The 19601-nt window shown below is 47.2% G+C and overlaps 1 long non-coding RNA gene across 1 annotated transcript in view; it reads right to left on the reverse strand.

The window, feature by feature from the left end:
- Positions 1 to 3329: 3329 nt before the first annotated feature.
- The window catches only part of LOC103224252 (uncharacterized), a 32844-nt gene continuing 16572 nt past the window's right edge, over positions 3330 to 19601 (reverse strand). The window contains exons 3-4 of the long non-coding RNA XR_494037.3: positions 18488 to 18540; positions 3330 to 4727 (exon numbers count right to left, since the gene is read on the reverse strand). This is a non-coding gene — a long non-coding RNA (uncharacterized lncRNA). The remainder of the gene's footprint in view (positions 4728 to 18487; positions 18541 to 19601) is intronic.

Here is a 19601-nt window from a genome sequence, read left to right on the forward strand (position 1 = left end):
TCACTCTGAAAATAATCTGCTACAAAGTCCTATTTTTTCTTCTTCCTTTATGTTGGTTCCACATCCCACTTCCCTAATTCTGGAGTGGGCCCCTAACTGAAGTCCATTTATCTAAATTTCTAATATTGGGTTCCCTAGGAAGTGAACTCTGAGGCACAGCTTAGCATGCATGGTTTTTCTTAAGGGGTTATTTTGAGATGGACACCTGTGACAGGGAAGAGAAGGAACTAGAATTGGGAAGGAGAAAAAGTGGAGCTGCAATATTGGCCCAACACAGCCTCAGCTGACTCAGTGGGAAGCTCTGGAGTTACAATGTTCCTTCAGAGTTGTCCCACAATGGGCTAAGATGGATGAGCCTTTATGTTTCTGCATTGTCCAGTCATTGGATGGGCCACCATGGAAAGGAGCATGAACTTGGGCAAGGCAGCTCTTTGCAGTTGAGGAAATCCCCAAGTGGCTGACAGCTGCTGGCTGTCCACTCATGGCACTCCCAGGAGCTGGAGCAACAAGTCCTTCCTTCATTCAGTCTTCAGCAAACTTTGTTCCACATCATTCTCTCCATGTTGACTTACCCTCTGATTATTTCATGGCCGCTATTTTGCCCCACTCCAGTGCAGCTAGGTTATGAGCTCGAGGAAAGGAATGGAGGCCGGCCTTTTCCCCATAATGTTCAGCACAGGTGAAGTACAGATATATGTATAGTCAGAGCTCACAAGGTGCTTCGTAATCAGTTTACCAGGGCTTTGGATTGATGCAGAGATTGCTGACCGTAATGTTTGTATTACCATTACCATAGCAGAAGAAATGTTTTAGGGGACCTTCACCTCATTGTCTTTCTGAGGGAGAAGAAAACTAACATCCTTGTTATTAATAGCTGCCCAGAGCTTGCTGTGCTGGGCAGGGAATGGGAGTAGTGCCTGGAAACAGTGCCTCTCTGATTCAAGCTGCACCTGAGGTCCTACTCCCCACCCGGCCTTTTCCCTTCAGGAAGTAGAGCTGGGATCCTTCTTGTTCTCACGGGGTGCTATGTGCATTTAACTAATGAGTGGCTATAAAGTGTTGTCTAAATGTCGAGTATAATTATGGTTAGCAATTACTTTTGCCTGGAGAGGCAGCATTCCAGCCATTGTCGAGGGAGGGAGATAAGTGATAGAGTATTCTCTTAGAGACTCGGGGAGCAGGAGCTGCTTTCCTGCCCTCAGAGGGTCAGGAATCTGGATGCAGCTTTCACCCACACACAGGACACACCTAGGTAGGAATCCCCCGTGGGGTCATATTTTTCTTTATAGATTCATTTCCAAACTGGGGAGAGAGAAAAGCATTTCTGAAGTGCACTGCCAGGAGCCACCATCAAGGTAGTTTCTTAGAGTGTGGTTGCGCTCTGAAAGCCACTCATGAAGACCCCGTCTTCCTCTGGACCCCAGAGATGTTGTGGGTGAAATCCCCCTGCAGGTTTTCTTGCCACCCCCACAGCGTTACCACAGCATCTGAAATTTAACAATAGCCTCTGCAATCATAATAATACATTAAAAGGACTTTGGAGATCCCTAAATGGAAATTTCTATGTGATTTTTATATTTAGAATTCTTTCTCTCCCTCTGGGTAAATTTTATAAATAACCATTGGGAATGCTGAACAGAATTCAATTTCCATATTGATTCTCTTTTGTCTTTTCACATAGGAAATACCAAGCAATTTTTTGTCATGTGATCTTTTCCCATGAAGGTTTATAGAATTAGATAACGTAAACTGGCAGGTAAACAGGAAAGGAAGGAAGAAAAGAAGGAAACAATTGTGTGGAAATAAGCAGTGGTTTGCTTAGAAAGAAATGAAATTCCTTGTTATATCTTGAGATAAATACAGGTTCATCTCACGGTCCTGCCCGTTTGTAGTTAGAGTTGGAGGCTATACTAGCTAACATTGATTGAACACTTGCTGCGATCCACATAAACCTCAGGTACTTCCTATGTCTTATCTCCTTTACATCTCACATTAACCCTGGAAGTAGATATTATTATCAACCCATTTTATAGAGTAGAAACTGAAGATTCTAGAAATTAAGGGATTTACTACATATGTCCATCTGGTCCAGAGCCAGGGCTCCTAACATCACTCTGCTACTAAAGGCTGGGTGGGGCATGCTGTGAATCTGTAGGGATTGTTTTTAGAAAGAAGAGCCAGAGCACTGTAAGTTCTTGGGATCAATGAAGATTCCTTCATGCCAGCTCACTATGGACACCCCAGAAGCATTTTTGACCCTCTTTACCCCAGGACTATGCAGTCTCAGAAGTTTTTTGGTGAAGCTTTCCTGTGTCTAAGTATTGAAACTCTAAGTGAAACTTGAGTCCATGTAACTCAGAAATAACCTTAGGAGACAATACATTTTTTTTTTTTTTTGAGACGGAGTCTCGCTCTGTCGCCCAGGCTGGAGTGCAGTGGCCAGATCTCAGCTCACTGCAAGCTCTGCCTCCCGGGTTTATGCCAGAAAATACATTTTTTTAAAGGGATAGGGTCTCACTCTGTCACCTAGGCTGGAGTGCAGTGGCTGATCCTAGCTCACTGCAGCCTCAACCTCCTGGGTTCAAGTGATCTTCCCACCTCAGCCTCCCAAGTAGCTGGGACTATAGGCATGTGCCACCACATCTGGCTAATTAATTTTCTTTTTTTTTTTTTAAGAGACAGGGTCTCACTATGTTGCCCAGGCTGGTCTTAATCTCCCGGGTTCAAGCAATCCTCCCACCTCAGCCTCCCAAATCACTGGGATTATAGGCGTGAGCCACTGCACCCAACCCAAAGACATTCTTTTACATAAAAACCTAGAGGCAAAGTTTTTCCTGACACATCCCTCCCCAACCCTGCACCCCAGTCTGCGGCAGTTCTTGCTACCCATAATGCACTCTTACAGCATTCTAGACTTTTCCTTCATAGCATTTATTGTAGTTGTGGATTATATGTTGGTGTGACTATTTGACCAGTATCTCTCTGCCTCACCAGGTGGTAAAATCCCATCAGGGCAGTGACGGAGTGTGTGTCACTGTGTGCAGCATCCCCAGAACCTAATACCATGCCTGCATGGAACAAGCACCCAGATATGTGCTGGAGGAATGAAGGATGCTACTGGTGGTCCTGTCCAGTTCTGAGAAAATCCTGCCACAAGCTACAAGAGCAATCTGCTTCTCTGAAGCCTTTAAAGATTTGGTTACATTTTCAAAATGAATATTCTTTAATACACAATTTCAATAATTTCTGAAATGAGGGTAATGGCTAGCCTTTTTTTTTTTTTTTTTTTTTTTTTTTTTTTTTTTTTTTTTTTGAGATAGAGTCTCACTGTCACCCAGGCTGGAGTGCAGTGGTGCGAACTCAGCTCACTGCAACCTCTGCCCCCCCGGGTTCAAGCAATTCTCGTGCCTCAGCCTCTTGAGTAGCTGGGATTATAGGCGCCCACCACCACACCTGGCTAATTTTTGTATTTTTAGTAGAGACAGGGTTTCACCATGTTGGCCAGGGTGGTCTTGAACTCCTGACCTCAAGTGATCCACCTATGGCTGACTTTTTATAACAGTTAGGAATACTGCTCCTGGAGTCAGAGGGTCTGGTTCTCATCCTGTGATTTGGTTCATAACTTGCTGCATGAGGATGATCAAGTGTTTGAACTTCCGAGTGCATCCATTTCCTCCTGGGTAAAGTGGGGCTAATACCATTAAAGCAATGATGTAAAAAGTAAATGAGTTAACACAAGTGAGCATTCAGAATTGCATCTAGTGCATGGGAATCCCTCATAAGTGTTAGCTATTATTATCAGTGTGCCATCAGCTTGCAACTCATACAGTTCTGCTACAAATTTGTATTGTTCCTGAGAACAGAATATGAGACCAAATTGAGGCCAGGTGTAAAGGCATCTGGACCCTATATCCCTGCTGTCTAGTTTCTTCAAGAGGCCAGAGAGAACCTCCCTGAACTCCAGCCTGCCAAGTATCATTTATTTTAATGCAGTGTGCCCCCAGTCTTAGGAAATGGAATTCTTCATCTTCCAAGGCCTCTGGCTGAGACTAGATACTTGTGTCTGCTCCACTGCTTGACTGGATTAGATGCCCTAGATAGATACTTTTAACTCAGAGAAACTGTGACTCCTTGAAAGGGTCAGATCCCACCAAAAGTCATCCCGATTCTCCGTCAGTTTCTCTCTCCACCCAACCTCCCCCAGCCCATCCAGGGCTCTTTCCTTCTGTGTTCCCCCAGGATAGTGCCTGCTTTCACCCACCCTCTAGACTTAGCCCCAGTCACCTCAAACAGCCGAAGGCCCAAATTTAGTAATAGAAATGGACTTCTCTAACCACTTTACAAAAACATTAACTCATAACTCACAGAAACCCAATGAAGTTGGTGCTGGTGGCACCTCCATTTTACAGATGATGAAACCGAGGAGAGGAGGGAGGTTGAATAACTTGGCCCAAGGTCACTTGCTGAAAAGTGGCAGAGCCAGGATTCACTGCCTCTGGTTCACTGCCTTGGAAGGAAGGAAAGTCTCCCCACTCCCACCACTGGGGAACTTTTCTTTAACTTTCTCCACAGTATCACCGGTCAGATAAATGAGAGGCAAGGAGAGAAACAAAGATGGATGTATGTATAAACTTAGGCAAGCATGGAGAGCTATGGTGACATGGCTAAGTGTCAGTTCTGGAGCTGAATCGCACTGGTTAGTGTCCTGGATTTTGAATTCACCAACCCTGGAAAATAAAATTAGAATGATAATAAGTGTACATACCTTACAAGGTCATTTTGAACATGAAGTTAATAAATATCAAGCCCCTTAGAACAATGTCTGGCATATAGTAAATGCTCAATACTTGTTATATGCCTTTTTTTTTTTTCCTTTTTACATTCTCAAAAGGCAGAAGCAACAATGCATTTGTAGAAAGGATGGCAGACTTGGAATCAGAAGATTGAGTCTGAGTACCATTTAGCTTTTGCTTCCTGTGTGATCACCAGTAAAGCATTTTTTTCTCTGTGAGGCCTTGCTGTTTTCCTCCCTAAAATTGGGATGAAAATACTTTTATTCACTGAGATGGTGGCCTATGAAAGAGCTTTGTAAATTTGCAAGCTGTGACCAAAGAATTATCCCATTTTGCGATTTAGGACTTCTCCTAGAGTAGACAGAAAGTTGCCTTTCAGAAGGTCTTCAGACTCACTTCTCAGCCTTTTGGCTAAGATCAAGCGCAAAAGGTCTTCAGACTGAAAATCCCTTCATCTTTTACAATTCCACCACTGGAGAGTCATTGTCCGAGTCTTCCAGACTTACTAAGATAAATCACAGGAAGCAGAGAGCCCAGTGTGTTTGCCGGGAGAGAAGAGAAGTCTCAGGAATATGACTGCCGTCTTCGAGGAGTTGAAAGGCTGTCATAGGGTGGCCTGGTCAGACTTCTGAGTGACCAACAGGTAAGAACTGGGTCTCCAAGTGGAAGTGTTAGGGCTGATTTGGTCTGAAGAAAGAAGAGCATTCTTTTGCTTACAGCCCTCAGAAAGTGGAAAGGGCTGCTTGACAGTGAGTGCCTGCCATTGGAGGCATTCAAACAGAGATTTGAGACCACTCCATGGGAATGTGGTGGAGGAAATGTAACGAGTCAGGTGGTGATGAAACTTGTTGACCTGGGCCTGGGAAGATCTCATTCATCCTAGGATGGCAGCACGCTGTGAGGGAGGGGAGGGTCTGGGAGGGAGGGGAGGGCTGGTTATACAGGGAGGCAGGAGGAAAGTATAGGGAGAGGCCTGCTGGGAACACAGGCCCAGCTCAGCAGAATTCACTGTTTTCCCAGAGTAGCTCCTGTCTCTTCGGCCACTTTAGGCCCTAAAGCCTAGAACTATACACAATACATTCATTCATTCAGTTAATTCAGCAAATATTTACAGGCCTGAGAGCCAATTCCCGCAGCGAACGCAGCGTGGGATTGCCTGCCCTGGCAAGCCTCCTGCCTGGTGACCAGCAGAGGGCAGGAGAGACGTGCAGATGCCAAACCCTGCAGCGCCCACTAGCCAAGTGAGCTTCCCCGCCGGGGAAACTGGGTCACTCAGTCCTGCCAAGCTGCAAACATTCCGAGGGGTGTGGGCGTGTTGGGCCTCTCCGGCAACAGCCTCTCCAGCAAGGGCTATGAGGCCCCAGATGTCACCTGGCAAGGCTGAGACCTCAGACCTCTGGACTGGCAAATTCGCTCCCTCCTGCATGGGGAAGGAAGGAAGGCTGAGGCTGATAACATGCGATGGCTCAGGGAGAAGCCTAGAGGGATCTCTTCCCAGCAAAGTGTTTCAAGCAGCAGGGACAGCCCAGTCTATGCGTTACAGAGGCGCCATGGGAGGCCGGGCCTACCACAGTGGATGGATGGGGCCATTTGCTTCAGAGAATTCCTGGACTTCACTTAAGGAGTTTGAGGCTCTCCTTAGGCTGGGCTGAAACCCCCATTTGGAGGTGCGTAAAAGGCTAACTCGCTGGATATGAATGGGTGAATGCCAAATCTGATATCTGAGTGATTAGGAGGCAGGTTTGGAGTCAGATTTGCCTTTGTGTCCTGGTTTTCCATCTATATGTCATAGGACCTTGGGTAAGTCATTTTCAGACTTGATTTCCCGTTCTCTGAACTGGTGGCGCTACTGTGAGTATTAAGTGGAAGAATGAAGCATGCATGCAGATTACGATTCTTTCTCCTTCCCAGCTCTCTCCCATCCTGGTCGGGGGACTGTGTACCTGGGATAACAGTTGAAGCAGATGTTTTTTTGAGAATGGAAGTGAGGCGTGGATGCCCACTGTGCTGTCAGTCTGGGCAGGGTGAACTCAACCTGAAGGAATGCTGTTCTGGGTAAAGCACGTGGGCCACCTCTCCCCAGGCTTCTCTGGACCCCATAGAGTCCTGCTGCAGAAAGATGCGAAGTGTGTGAAGGCTCGTGTGGCCTCTTGAAGTCTTTGAGGGTTAAGAAATCAAGGAGATGAAACGGGCCTGGAATGGGAGGAAACTGGAGGATGGAACGGGAAGGAGCCATTCCCCAAACTCCCATTTCCCTTATGGACTCTGATGGTTAGAAAGGCCACTGGAACCTGCAATCAAGGGCCAGTTTATGCACTCTTCAAAATGTGTTTTCTCAACTAATCTAAGACCTCAGAGCGAGGACTTTGTTGCCCATTCCTCTCCAGGAGGGATGGGGGGTGCTGGTGCTGCTGTGTAAAGGCTCAGCACCTTGCTCAATACTTGTTGGCTATTGATGAGGAAGGAATCTTGGACAAGTAATTTGAGCTCCCAGTTTTACTGATTAAAAAATAAATAGAACTGAGGCTCAGAGAACAGTGGAACCAGGAGAAGGAAAGTTCCTGTCATTTGCAATTGCTGCTAGAATCCTCATCTGTGACCATCTGGAGAAAGTGGCTGGAACCCTATGGTGAGCTGCTCAAATCTTGGAGTCTCTCTGCCTCCTTGGGGATTTCTCTTTGCCTACATCCTCTCTACTAAACTCTAGCCACTGCTTATGTTACCCAGTCTCAGGTGGGAGACAGACTGAGTTTTCCTCACTCCAGCCGAACCTTTAGGGCTCCAAGGAGCAGCAAGTGCTTCTCAGGTTGAGGGGTAATTCGCCAGGTGTGTAGTGTTGGCAGCATAATGGGATACAGCCAGTCACCTCCATTGCAATTCCAGCACCACCATGTACTACCTGTGGGACCTTAGGCAAGATACTTGATATCTCCAAGTCTCAGTGTCCTCATCTATAAAATAGGGAGAATAATAGTATTTACCTTACAGCCCCTGTTCTTTCCAGTCCCTCTTAGTCTGAAATTGGAAGGATGAATAAATTAAGCAGCCATCTTCTTCCCTGGGAAAGCCAAAGAGCAACTCAAAAGGAAAGAATTGGAAGCTGGGCTTTGGAATCTTCTAGTCCAGGCACTAGGAGCTGTTGGGTGGTGTGAATAGCCCCGGACTGGGAGAAAGTACCATGGCCTAGCACATCTCTGCTCTCAGATTGCTACCTCATCCACATTGCCAAGCCTCTTTGGGCCTTAGGATCCTCCTCTGGACAATGACAAGGTTGAGCTTGTTGACCATGGAGGTCCTGTAGCCCTGCCCCTACTGAGATTCTCGGCCACAGAGCTGGGCCCTCATTCTTTGGGATTCAGCCCAGGTCTCACACAGTCACAGTGGCTGAAGAGGCAGCACTTTGCTGAGCTCTGGCCCACTTCCCAGAGAAGGTCACTCAGCCCTAGGGAAGCCCCTGGTTTGCTGGTTTGGATGCTGTGGAGGGCCAGGCAACAGGGACCTTAGCCTATTGGCATCTGGTTCCAGCCAAAGCTTTTCAGGGACATGTGAGGGTAAGCAGCAGGGCTGGCAGAAGCAGTGTAAACCAGCCTGGAGCTTACGTTCTGTGGCCTTGCTTTGAAATCTACAACCTCAGCCACCTGGGAAATGATGAAGCTCTGAAAAGAAACACTGGCCAGGGGCCCAGGGGAAGTTTCCTGCTGAAAGGCCTGTGTGAGGATGGATTTCATGTGAGGGGGAAAGTATTGATAGAAGGAGGCTCTGCAAAGGAAAGCAAGCAGGGCAGGAGCAGGCACCCCATTACTGATTCAGTCAGTAAGCAGTGATTCAGCGTCTGCTCTGTGTGTGGTGCTGGGTAACAGCTGTGGGGGTGTCATTAAAGGATTCAGATGGGCTGGCGTGGAAGACTTTCTGAACCGTGAGAAATGGATATGGTGTGGACTACATGTGGGGGGTAGGCAGTTGGAGAAGAAAGAACTCAGTGCCAGAGGGCTGCAAGCCCCCTAGGAGGTGTCTTGGAGCTGGCTGCTTTAGGCTCTCAGGCAGGGGATTGGTTGGATTTCCTTCCTCAAGCAGTGAACTCTCCCAAATACCCGATTCATTCATTTGACAACGAATGCCCGGTTATAACTGACTCTGTAAAGTGTACTCCCATGCGTTGACTCATTGGATCTACTGACCACTGTCTGGAGTTAGTGGAGACTGGTGTGATTATGATCATCCGTGTTTAGAGACAGAAAAGCAAGGGCCAGTCAGAAGTGCCTCATGCAGGGTCACCCGGCTTCCAAGGCTTGGGGCTGAGATTGGAATCCATGTCTATCTATCTTCGAATCCTGTGTCTATTACAGCAAGATGCCAACTCCCAGTGTCCTCCTATTACCTTGTAGCAAGGATAGACAACATCCTCCTACCTTTTCCACATGCAGACGGGGCAGATTGTGGTGGAAATGTAGACATTTTCAGGGAAAACCAGATGCTCTGGTTGCCTGTCCCCACCGTGAGCAGGAAAATAGCTCAGTATTCACAGGGTCACCAGGAGAATGCCCAGCATTGCCTTAAAGTAGTCCACTAGGCTCTCTCCTTCCACAGGCCCACATCTTGGGGCCTGATGTACTCTGAGGTCCCCCTGGATCTTGATGCCTCCACTTCCGCTTTGTGACTCCACTCCAGGACTTTTTGGTGACTCATGCAGAGGGAAAATACATGGCCTTGCAGAGCCAGGCAGAGCCACTGGAGTCCTGATGAAGGCTCTCTTAACCAGATGACCTTGAGCAAATTGCTGAGCCCTCCGGGCCTGGGTTCCCTCATTTGTTAAAATGATGACAACCAGCTACACCAAACAAAACTTACAGCTTTGTTCTGAGAATTGGATGAATTAACCCATGTGAAGCCACCTCACTCTAAGAAGATATTCAATAAATGCCCTTTTTCACTGCATAGGAGCAGGAAACTTTGTGGCAAGAAGAAAGGTTATGGGAATGATAATCACTGAGCACTTAAAACATACCAGTTACGACGCTCAATTCTTTACTCAAAATGTGCTATCTCAATTAATCCAGCACTCCTATGATGCAGGTAGTATGCATCCTCCAATTTGCAGATTAAAAAACTGATACCTCAAGATGTTAGATTCCTTGTCCAAGGGCAACGTGATCAGGAATCTAATGCAGAGCTCAAGTACTGAACATCTAAGATGCTCTGCAACAAATCCTGCATTCCTGTCGTGACTGGAGCATTCCTGCCTGAAATGCACTCTCGTTCCATGTTTAGGTTTTTGATTCAAGGAAGCAAGAGCCTCCTGAGGGAGATTCCCATCTCTCATGCTAGGCCATTCCCTCTCCTAAGCACTCAGAAACTGTGCTTATGTTTAACCCTTAGGCTTTCCATGTAGTGTTATACATACGTATGCATGTCTCCTACACTAGGCGATGCTCTTTGAGGGCATAGACAGAATCTTGTTTTCTTTCTGTTTCCTCCCCACATAACTATTACCCACAGCGCTTTGTATGCAGTAGGCTTTTCATAAATATCTGCTGACTTGAGCTGTGTGTGATGCAGGGTGAGCAGGGAGCGTGAGAGAGCTGGATTGGAATTCCTCCTCCCAAGGACTGTCTGGCTCTGGGCAAATTACTCAACCTCTATGGTTCTCCCTCAGTTTCCTCACTCTAAAAGGGGACGATAGTATTTGCTGCCAAGGGGTTATTGTGAGGAAATAAAATGAAAAAATGCAGGCAAAACATTTACATAGTGCCTGGCACATATTCCACACTCCATCAGTGATATGTATTCTAGTAGCTGCAGGGTGGCACCTGGACAAGGTGGATGGTCATAATGAGGAAGGAAAGAGCCCCAGGAGACACGAGAAACAAGGGACTACTAAAGACCACACTTCCAAGGGGATGGAACAGAGATAGATAAAAAGGAAGGAGATATTTTAAGGAAAGCTCAGTAAAATGGACAGGAGCCAACAAAATGAATGTGAGGCTGCTGGGATAAGGGGGAAAGGAATTGATTAGAAACAAGAGAAGCCTGGAGCCATGCCCCAGAGACTCTATCCAGGATGAAAGGAGGGGACTGGAAAAGAGGTAGATGCACCCAACCAAAAAGAGAAAAGGGCCAGGAGTGGGGAGGGGGTGACTGGGAGGATGACATTACAAACTAAGGTGGCTGTGGAAGGAGCAGTATCTGTCTGCATCCAAAAAGAGGATCTGAAAGCCAAAAAGGATGAATAATCCAGGCATCAGGCTCAAGGCAGGAGGCAGCTGTTCATTTGTGGCTTGATGAGCACTTGACTAAGAAGTAGTTTAAGAAACTACTTCTAACGCAGTTTAGACTAGCTGGAGCATGCGCCTCACCGACGACCCCACCCAGCAGGCACCACAGAGTAGTGGAAGGGGAAGGACCCCCAGACCCATGGGCACAGTCTCATCCCTGGGGCAGGACAGCGGGAAGTTGCCAGAGACAGCCTGAGGAAGGCCTTCTGTCCTGTGCCTCTTTGATAAATCAAGCAGGGTCTTTCTGTGCATCAAATCTAGTTTCTGAAACTTGAATCAAAATTTGCTGACACAGGGGCTCTATCTGCAAGAGGTAGGCAGGGAAGGCCAAGGTTAGGGGCCTCCTTTGACTGCTTAGAATCAGATCTGGTCTCAGTTGGAGTCCTTGGTCCCTCCTCTGACCATCACTTGGCCCCTTTCTCCACAGCAAGAGGAAGAAGCTTGCCAAGTGGCAAGAGCCAAGTCATCAGCCTGCAGGAAAAGAAATGTTCTTTCTGGCCTCAGGATCTGAGCAAGATTGTCCAAAGCAATTTACAGACTAACTTGAAAGGCGACATGGACAGGAAAGTGTCTGGGGAAGCAGAAGGCCCCTCATCCACAGATCTTTGAGGCAGACATGCCCTGCCTGTTAACTAGAAATGGTACCAGGCCAGGAGCCCAAAGGAGCACCCCCAGCCAGATGTGATGACAGCCTGTGCACATACATGTATACGTGTGAATGCGCCACGTCTCCTGGCCCCTTTCACTCCAGGGCAGGTCCAGGTTGGTAGCAGGGGCTTGTGCCCTACTCAGTTATTCAGGGACTTGGGTGACCATGGTTTCGCCATCTCTAACCAAGGCTGCCCTGGGATTTGGTGTCCAGCGGATGCAGAAAGAACATTGAGACCACACTGGGATGTTTTTATCATCAGGTCTGAAAGTGGCACACATCACCTCACATTCCACTGACCAAAACTCATTCCCAAGAACACAGCTAAGCTGGAAGGCAACCTGGGAAATGAGGCCTAGCCAAATGCCAGAGAAGGTGACATGGATTTGGTGATCAATCAGCAATCTCTGTCACATGCCTAAAAGCACAGAGGACATTTGGTGATAGAGGATTGGGAAAAAGCACCTGAGAATGGAACAGATGGAAAAGACACAGGAGCTTGGACAATATCCCAATGCTACCATGGGGTGAGCACCCATCTCCTCACCTTAGCAGCATGGTGTCCTGCAGGGAAGATGTGCCAGGAGTATTTGACTTGGAGGCTCAAAGAACTGGGAAGCTCTTGGTCAAGGGGAAGGGTGCTCTTAAGGTCTAGAGGACTCTCTGAAGAGAGGCCCGGTAACCTAGGGCCAGCTCTGGGCTCAGATGAGGTGGGTTCAGGCAATCTTAGGTCCAGTGCAAGTCACCAGCGGAGGAAAAAAGGCAGGAGCCCAGAACATACACTCCACACTGCAGTGCCCCCTGTGCAATTCTCCTGTGCTCCACTTTTGTAGAAGGGGGCCAGGAAGCCAAGGTCTGGGAGGAGGAACTAACCGAGAGTTCAACAGGCAAGGAATATCACTGCCTGCAAAGGTCTGGCCATAATGGAGGAGGGAGCCCCAGGCATCTGAGGAGGAGGGGACCAGAGAAAGAAAGGAGGAAGTTACTTTGGAGTGCCACAGACCTATCCAACAGAACCTCTGCAGTGATGGAAATGTTCTCCACCTGTGCTATCCAGTAAGGTAACATTCTCCACCTGTGCTATCCAATAAGCTAACCACTAGCCACATGTGGTGACTGAGCACTTGAAGTGTGGTTAGTGTGACTTAGGACCTGAATTTGTAATTGCATTCAATTTTAACTAATTTAAATCCAATCAGACACATGTGGCTAGTGGCTACTGTACTAGACAGCACAGGCATAGTTTCAGCCCAGTAGAAGTAGAGTAGTTGATAGTCATTTCAGCCAAATGTCCTTATTCTCTGCCTGTTACCACTCCTGGGCCCTCAGCTCCATCCCAGCTTTGCCCTGTGGACGAACCCTGGTGGATGCCTATGTAGTTCTACTCTTGGGCTTGGGCAGATTTTGGACTCTGAGATTCTCATTTATCCCTGTGGGTCTCTGAGACTGAGCAGCACAGTGTAGGGAAGAGAGATTGGGCAGAGTGCTAGGCAGCCAGGAAGCATTGCTGAATCTTCATGGTCCTAGTTCTGCAGCTCCAAAAGGGGCTTGGGCCTTGCGTTCTCTGCCCTTGGTTTCCAGGCATAGGGCTTTGGTCACTGCCCTGCCATCAGTAGGAGGACCTGAGGCACTGAGGTCTGGCTGATGTGGTAGCATTCTGCAAGATGCTCGGGGAAAAGTGTCATAGCACAAGGATGGGAAACATAATTTCATTTGCCACTCACCTAGTACATGCCCAGACTGTCTAATGCCACTCACTTGCTCTGTAACCAGACTACCTACACTATAAATGCTTTAATTCTGGTGTTCTGGAACCCCTGCTTCATTTTGAATCTAACATGTTATCTCTGACATGTTAACATGTGGTTCCCACATCAGCTGAATCAGCTCTGCTTCGAAGCCTATTGTCATCATCTTGCATCCTCTTGTCACTTCAAAATATTGAAGGAGAACATTATCAACAGACATGACTGTCCATTTCTGGTCCCTGAGAGACCTTTAGGCCCAGAGCTGCCTTGCCAGTGCTTCAAAGCCAACATCTGAGTCCCTGGAGCTTGCTTTACCCTTGAGACTTCCCCCTGCCCACCTCTTGGCCCAGGCACCAAGCTAGAGGGGCAGAACCTAGACTGAATCCTTCCCCTCCTCTGTTGACTCATAGTTCTTTCTCTCCTCTGTTATCCTCCCTTCCCTTTGGGGGACAGCTGGTTTTTATCCTCTCTACAGGATACAAGGTTGGCTAGTCCCAAAACAGTATTTGAAAGTGGTGAAAGGGAGTTGATAGGAAAGAGATGGAGCACAGTGTGGCCACAGGGGCCATGAATCAGGGACCAAGTGGGGTCTAGCCTGCTTCTTACTTCCATCCCTGGAGTCAACATTTCCTTAAGGCCAGGGTTTTCTCCCAGCCTTGAAGGCTGACCCACTCTCTCCATACACCAGAACTGTAGCCACCCTCAGGTCCCAGTTTAAGCTTCACTGGAGTCCTCTGCCTCTGGCCGCACCAGCTGAGGCACCAGAAAGAGCTTTTCTTTTTCTTTCTTTCTTTTCTTTTTCTTTTTTTTTTGAAACAGAGTCTCACATCCAGGCTGGCGTGCAGAGGCACAATCACGGCTCACTGCTGCAGCTTCAAACTCAGGATCAAGAGATCCTCCCGCCTCAGCCAACTGAGTAGATGGGACTACAGGTGCGTGCCACTGCACCCAGAAAATTTTTGTATTTTTTATAGAGATGGGGTCTCACTATGTTGCCCAGGTTGGTCTACAACTCCTGGGCTTAAGCACTCCTCTTGCCTTAGTCTTTCAAAGTGCTGGAATTACAAGCATAAGCAACTGCACCCAGCCCAGAAAGCTCTTTCTAAAGGGCAAAGCTAATGGTATCCTGCCCCGTGCAACATCCACCAATAGATGTTCAGTGGCTCCCCAGTAGAGGCCAGACTCCTTAGCATGCCTTGGAAGATCTGTCATGCTTGTTCCTTTTCTCCAGCCCACACTCTAACCAGGCTGGGATACTCACCTTTTCCCCTCTACTCCACACTGAGCTGTGATGGTCCTATGGAAGGCCTAGTCCTCTGGACTTGGCCAAGATTACTCACAGTTCCCTGTAAGCTACCTCTGAGTCTGCCCATTTCTGTTCTCCCCAGGCAGTGCCCTTAGTCTACATTGCCTTTCTGATCTGCTCGGGCATACTACCTCTGTGGCATAGCCCTTGTCTCCCTAACGCCAGGCATAGGTGCTTTGACGGAACCAAAAAGGGCCCATCAAACACTTCTAGGATCTTTTTGGTTTTATCACAGCACCTAAATGAGGTCTTACAATTTTAATTTCCTTATCTGTCCCTGAACCCACTTCTAGCAACCAGCACATTGGTTGGCTCATTCATATCAGTTTGGCTAAATGGAATGAAGTCCACCTGGTCACTAGCCCAGGAAGCTTTCTCTTGCCCAAAGCCAGATGAGAGAATTAATGCAGGACCTACAGTTGGTAGAGTTTGCCAAGCACTTTTTACAAATTGGTATTAAAAGCTGTTGTTTCCCATGTGTGGCCTCTACCCCTAGCCCTCTACTCTCAGAAGGGCAGAGACCCAGGTGGGGCTGGTGCAGTCTCTTTCACAGAGTAGGTGCTCCGTACATAGTTATTGGATGAAGCTGAGCTCAGACTTCAGTTTCATTGTCCTTACTGCTTTTTTTTGTTTTCGTTTTTGTTTGTTTGTTTGTTTGTTTGTTTTTTGAGACGGAGTCTCGCTCTGCCGCCCAGGCTGGAGTGCAGTGGCCGGATCTCAGCTCACTGCAAGCTCTGCCTCCCGGGTTCACACCATTCTCCTGCCTCAGCCTCCCGAGTAGCTGGGACTACAGGCGCCCGCCACGTCACCCGGCTAGTTTTTTGTATTTTTTAGTAGAGACGGGTTTTCACCGTGTTAGCCAGGATGGTCTCGATCTCCTGACCTCGTGATCCGCCCGTCTCGGCCTCCCAAAGTGCTGGGATTACAGGCTTGAGCCACCGCGCCCGGCCGTCCTTACTGTTTTATTCTTTGTTTTCTGGTCTACAGAACCATGCTAAGAAGTCTCATGGACAACTGGTATATGCCCTTTCTCCCTACCCACTCTGCCCTTTATGAACCTAGAGTCACAGACTCCAAAGCTGGGGCCAGCATGATCTCCCCCATCTCTGGACTGCTGTCTTGGGACCCACTTCCCACAGCCTCCTCCATCCCCAGGAGCAGCCGAGACATCGTATTCATGGATGCTCCTGCTGTGCAGGGCTTTGGTGGTAGCTGCTCCTCCACCGCCCTGCTGCTTGCTCAGCCAGAGCCCTGCCAAGCCTCCACCTGATGGCATACCTGGCCAGGTCCTCAGCCTCACTTGAGATTGTTTTCTTTGGTTTCAAGCTGGGACCAACTTCTCCTTTGAAAGAACACCCATGGTGCCAGGACTATCATCAATTTACCTTCCAACTCCTTCTCTCTCCCCTGGCCTGCTCCCTGGGTGAGTTCTCCTAGAGCAACGTTGATGCCCTCCCTACACCATTCTTGGCACTAAACCACACTCAGCCTCCTTCAGCATTGATTGTGTGGGCGTTTTATCTCTCTCAATCATGCCGTGGATTCCTCGAGAGCGGGCCTGGGGGCTCAGCACAGCTTTGTAGCCTCCCACATTCTCCATGCTCTCCCACAGACCCCTGCCCATGGTAAGCTTTAATGCCTTCTATTGATTACTCAGAAGTGGAGGCTCATTAAGGGGTGTGTGAAATTTGGGTTCCCTTCTGTTAGGCAATGGAACCTCGGTTCTCTTTCGTTAGGACAATGTTTCCCAAAGTGTGTTCTATGGGCTGTAGGCTATTAACAGGTGTTGTAGGATGAAGAGACCTATGATTAACTAAAGCACATTTCTTAGAGCCCTAATATGTTAGTGAACGCTGTGATATTCCAAGAAGAAAGGTGTGGGAAGTCAAGATCAACATGGCTTAGGGCAACCAGATACAGAATCCTGACAGTGCTCAGGATGGTGGAGAGCATCTACTTATCTCAGATAAAGGTTAGAAGGCATCACTTTTTGGCCTTATGGCTAAAACCAAGTGTAGAATGGAAGGCAGCGGGTTAGACAAAGACTTGGGTAAGATCAACAAGTAAATCCAACCTCACACAGATACACTCTGAATCACAGAGTTAATGCTAAATGGGAGTCCGATAGGATGAGGGGAACAGGAGTCTCTCCTTTCTCAGGTGCCTATCTCCTCTCAACCCAGGGAGGTAGTGGGCCATCATCAATATCTTAACCAAAAAAACCTTCACTCAAACCACATACACCTGGCTGCAACAGCCGGATTCCAGATACTGAATTTCTAACTAAGCTGCAGACCTAGGAATTTTCTAAGTCAGGACTTATTCACCAAATAGGGGCTTTCTGAGATGGGACTGGCCACAGCCAGTGGCCATAGACAACAAATTTAGCTAAGAACCTTTTTTTTTTTTTTTTTAACACCTCATAGGATTGATATTTCTAGGATAGTACCTTGGTACATGTGCCTTGGAGTCCCTCACCTGTCTTCACCATCAGAGAGGCAGCACCATAAGCACTATATGGTCACCATTAACGTTTTGTGATCCTTCTGGGCAACTGTCGCATCACACAAATCTCCCAGGCTCACAATGGACGGTAAGACTAGCATTGCCATTGTCCCCACTGAACAGATGAGGGAAGGCAGCGAGCTCACTGGAATGGTGAGTCACAAGATATGCATTTGAGATTGAGGAGATACACAGAATCTCAAATCCTACTAGATGTGGGATATCTATCTCTGAAATGAGAATATCCTTCTCCCAACGATACTGATGGGATGAAATGAAGATGTGTATTAGAGGACTATGTAAGACCCATCACTCCATGACATATTTATTGGACCCATGCTATGTAGCTATCTATAAAGAATAGCTATGTTTGCTGGGAGTCTATAGGGTATCACAGACAATTCTGGGCTCTTTCTGTATGAAATTTAATGTAATCCTCACAATAATCTCTTGGAGTTGGTTATTATAATCCCCATTTTATAGATGAGGAGCCTGAGATTTGAGGAGATCTGCCCAAGTTTACATCCTCATACTGATAACCAGAAAACTTGAACTCAGAGCCAAACTCAAAGCCCACATTCCACGCTCTTTAATATTAGGAGTTAAGATGCTAGTGCTTAAAAAAAAAAAAAAAATTAAATAAAGCTTACTTCACATGCAAAAACAAATGAAAAATATACTAGGTATAGGCTACACTGTATGTGGTTCTATATACTGAAGATTAACCATATTAATATTCATCTTTAAAATTAAAAGCAGTAAAAGTTAAAACTGGTGTTAAAAGAACTGTATCCAAAGCTTAGTTCCAGGAGTTACTGGTGTAGCAAATATCTTTGCTGTCTGTCTCTCATTTTCTTCCTTTGGAACCCAGGGGGAAATTGCCACCTATTTCCCAAGGCTTTTGCAAGAAGTGAATTGACCTAGAATATGCTAAGCAGCTACAACAGTGTCTGGCTCTTGGCAGACACTCAATGAGTATAGCTGAATGAGATTCTTTGTAGCTTATAATCTAACAATGACACATATTAACATGTTGCAGATATACTGATTTTTAACAACTGAGCATAATATAGGTGAAAATATTACTGCTTGTTTTTTATCATTGTGTTTTAACAATCAGGTGATAAGACCTGAGGGCAAGGCAGGAACCCCGCGCAATAACCTAGGTAAGAGCACAGACTCTGAGCCACACAGCCTGGGTGAAATCCACTTACCAGCTTTAGGCCCTGAGGAAAGTCACTTCACCTCTCTATGCCTGTTCCTTCATCTGTAGAATGATGGGGTAAGGATTATGAGAGTTAATGTATGCAAAGCATTTAGAACAGTGACTGGTATATAGTAAGTGCTATGGAAGCATCCCCTTCCCCCTACCTGCTGTCTTTCTGAACCCTTCAAACACTTATAAATGCCAAGAAGAGGTTTGGATAACATTCCACGCTTTCAGTTTTTTTTTTGTTTGTTTGTTTGTTGTTGTTGTTTGTTTTGTTTTTTGTTTTTTGAGACGGAGTTTCACTCTTGTTGCCCAGGCTGAAGTGCAATGGCGCAATCTCAGCTCAACGCAACCTCTGCCGCCTGGATTCAAGTGATTCTCCTGCCTCAGCCTCCTGAGTAGCTGGGATTACAAGCATGCACCACCACACCCGGCTAATTTTGTATTTTTAGTAGAGACGGAGTTGCACCATGTTGGTCAGGCTGGTCTTGAACTCCTGATCTCAGGTGATCCACCCACCTCAACCTCCCAAAGTGCTGGGTACACAGGCGTGAGCCACTATGACCAGCACTTTGGTATTTTTGTGTTGCACGTTTTATCTCCCCCATGAGATCTAAGCAACTCGAGGGCATGATTCTATCTGATTTGGCCTATACAGGGCTCACCTAAAGTAAGTTCTCAGAAACTGTTTGTGGAATCCGTGAAGAAACCAATGAACATCCTGGGGGCTCCAGTTCTGAGGGGCACCCAGGGCTGTGTGTTCCCCCACCCCATGGCTGAGCTCCTTCACTGTGCTGGGCCCCCACATTTCCTGGCTGCAGAAGTCCCAAGAAGAGTATGTATGCTCTGAAGAGGCCAACAGAGGCTGTAGCAGTCTGGTGCTGCTCCCCACAACCCTTTGGCCAGTCCATTTACACTTATGACCACAGATTTCGCCTGAGAGGCTGGCAGATTAAGGGATCAAAAGCACCTGGGCATTATGATGTAAGGAAAAGTCCTTGGCCCCCATCTGAAAGTCCACCATCTTTTTCTAGGCACCCTCTGGGGCACACTAAACCATTAGCTAAGAGGCTTTCTGCAGCTCAGGGTAGGAAAAGGTGATCTGAGCCCTAAGGAAC

Source organism: Chlorocebus sabaeus, chromosome 20 (assembly GCF_047675955.1).
Source record: "Chlorocebus sabaeus isolate Y175 chromosome 20, mChlSab1.0.hap1, whole genome shotgun sequence".
In the NCBI taxonomy this organism is placed as follows: Eukaryota; Metazoa; Chordata; class Mammalia; order Primates; family Cercopithecidae; genus Chlorocebus; species Chlorocebus sabaeus.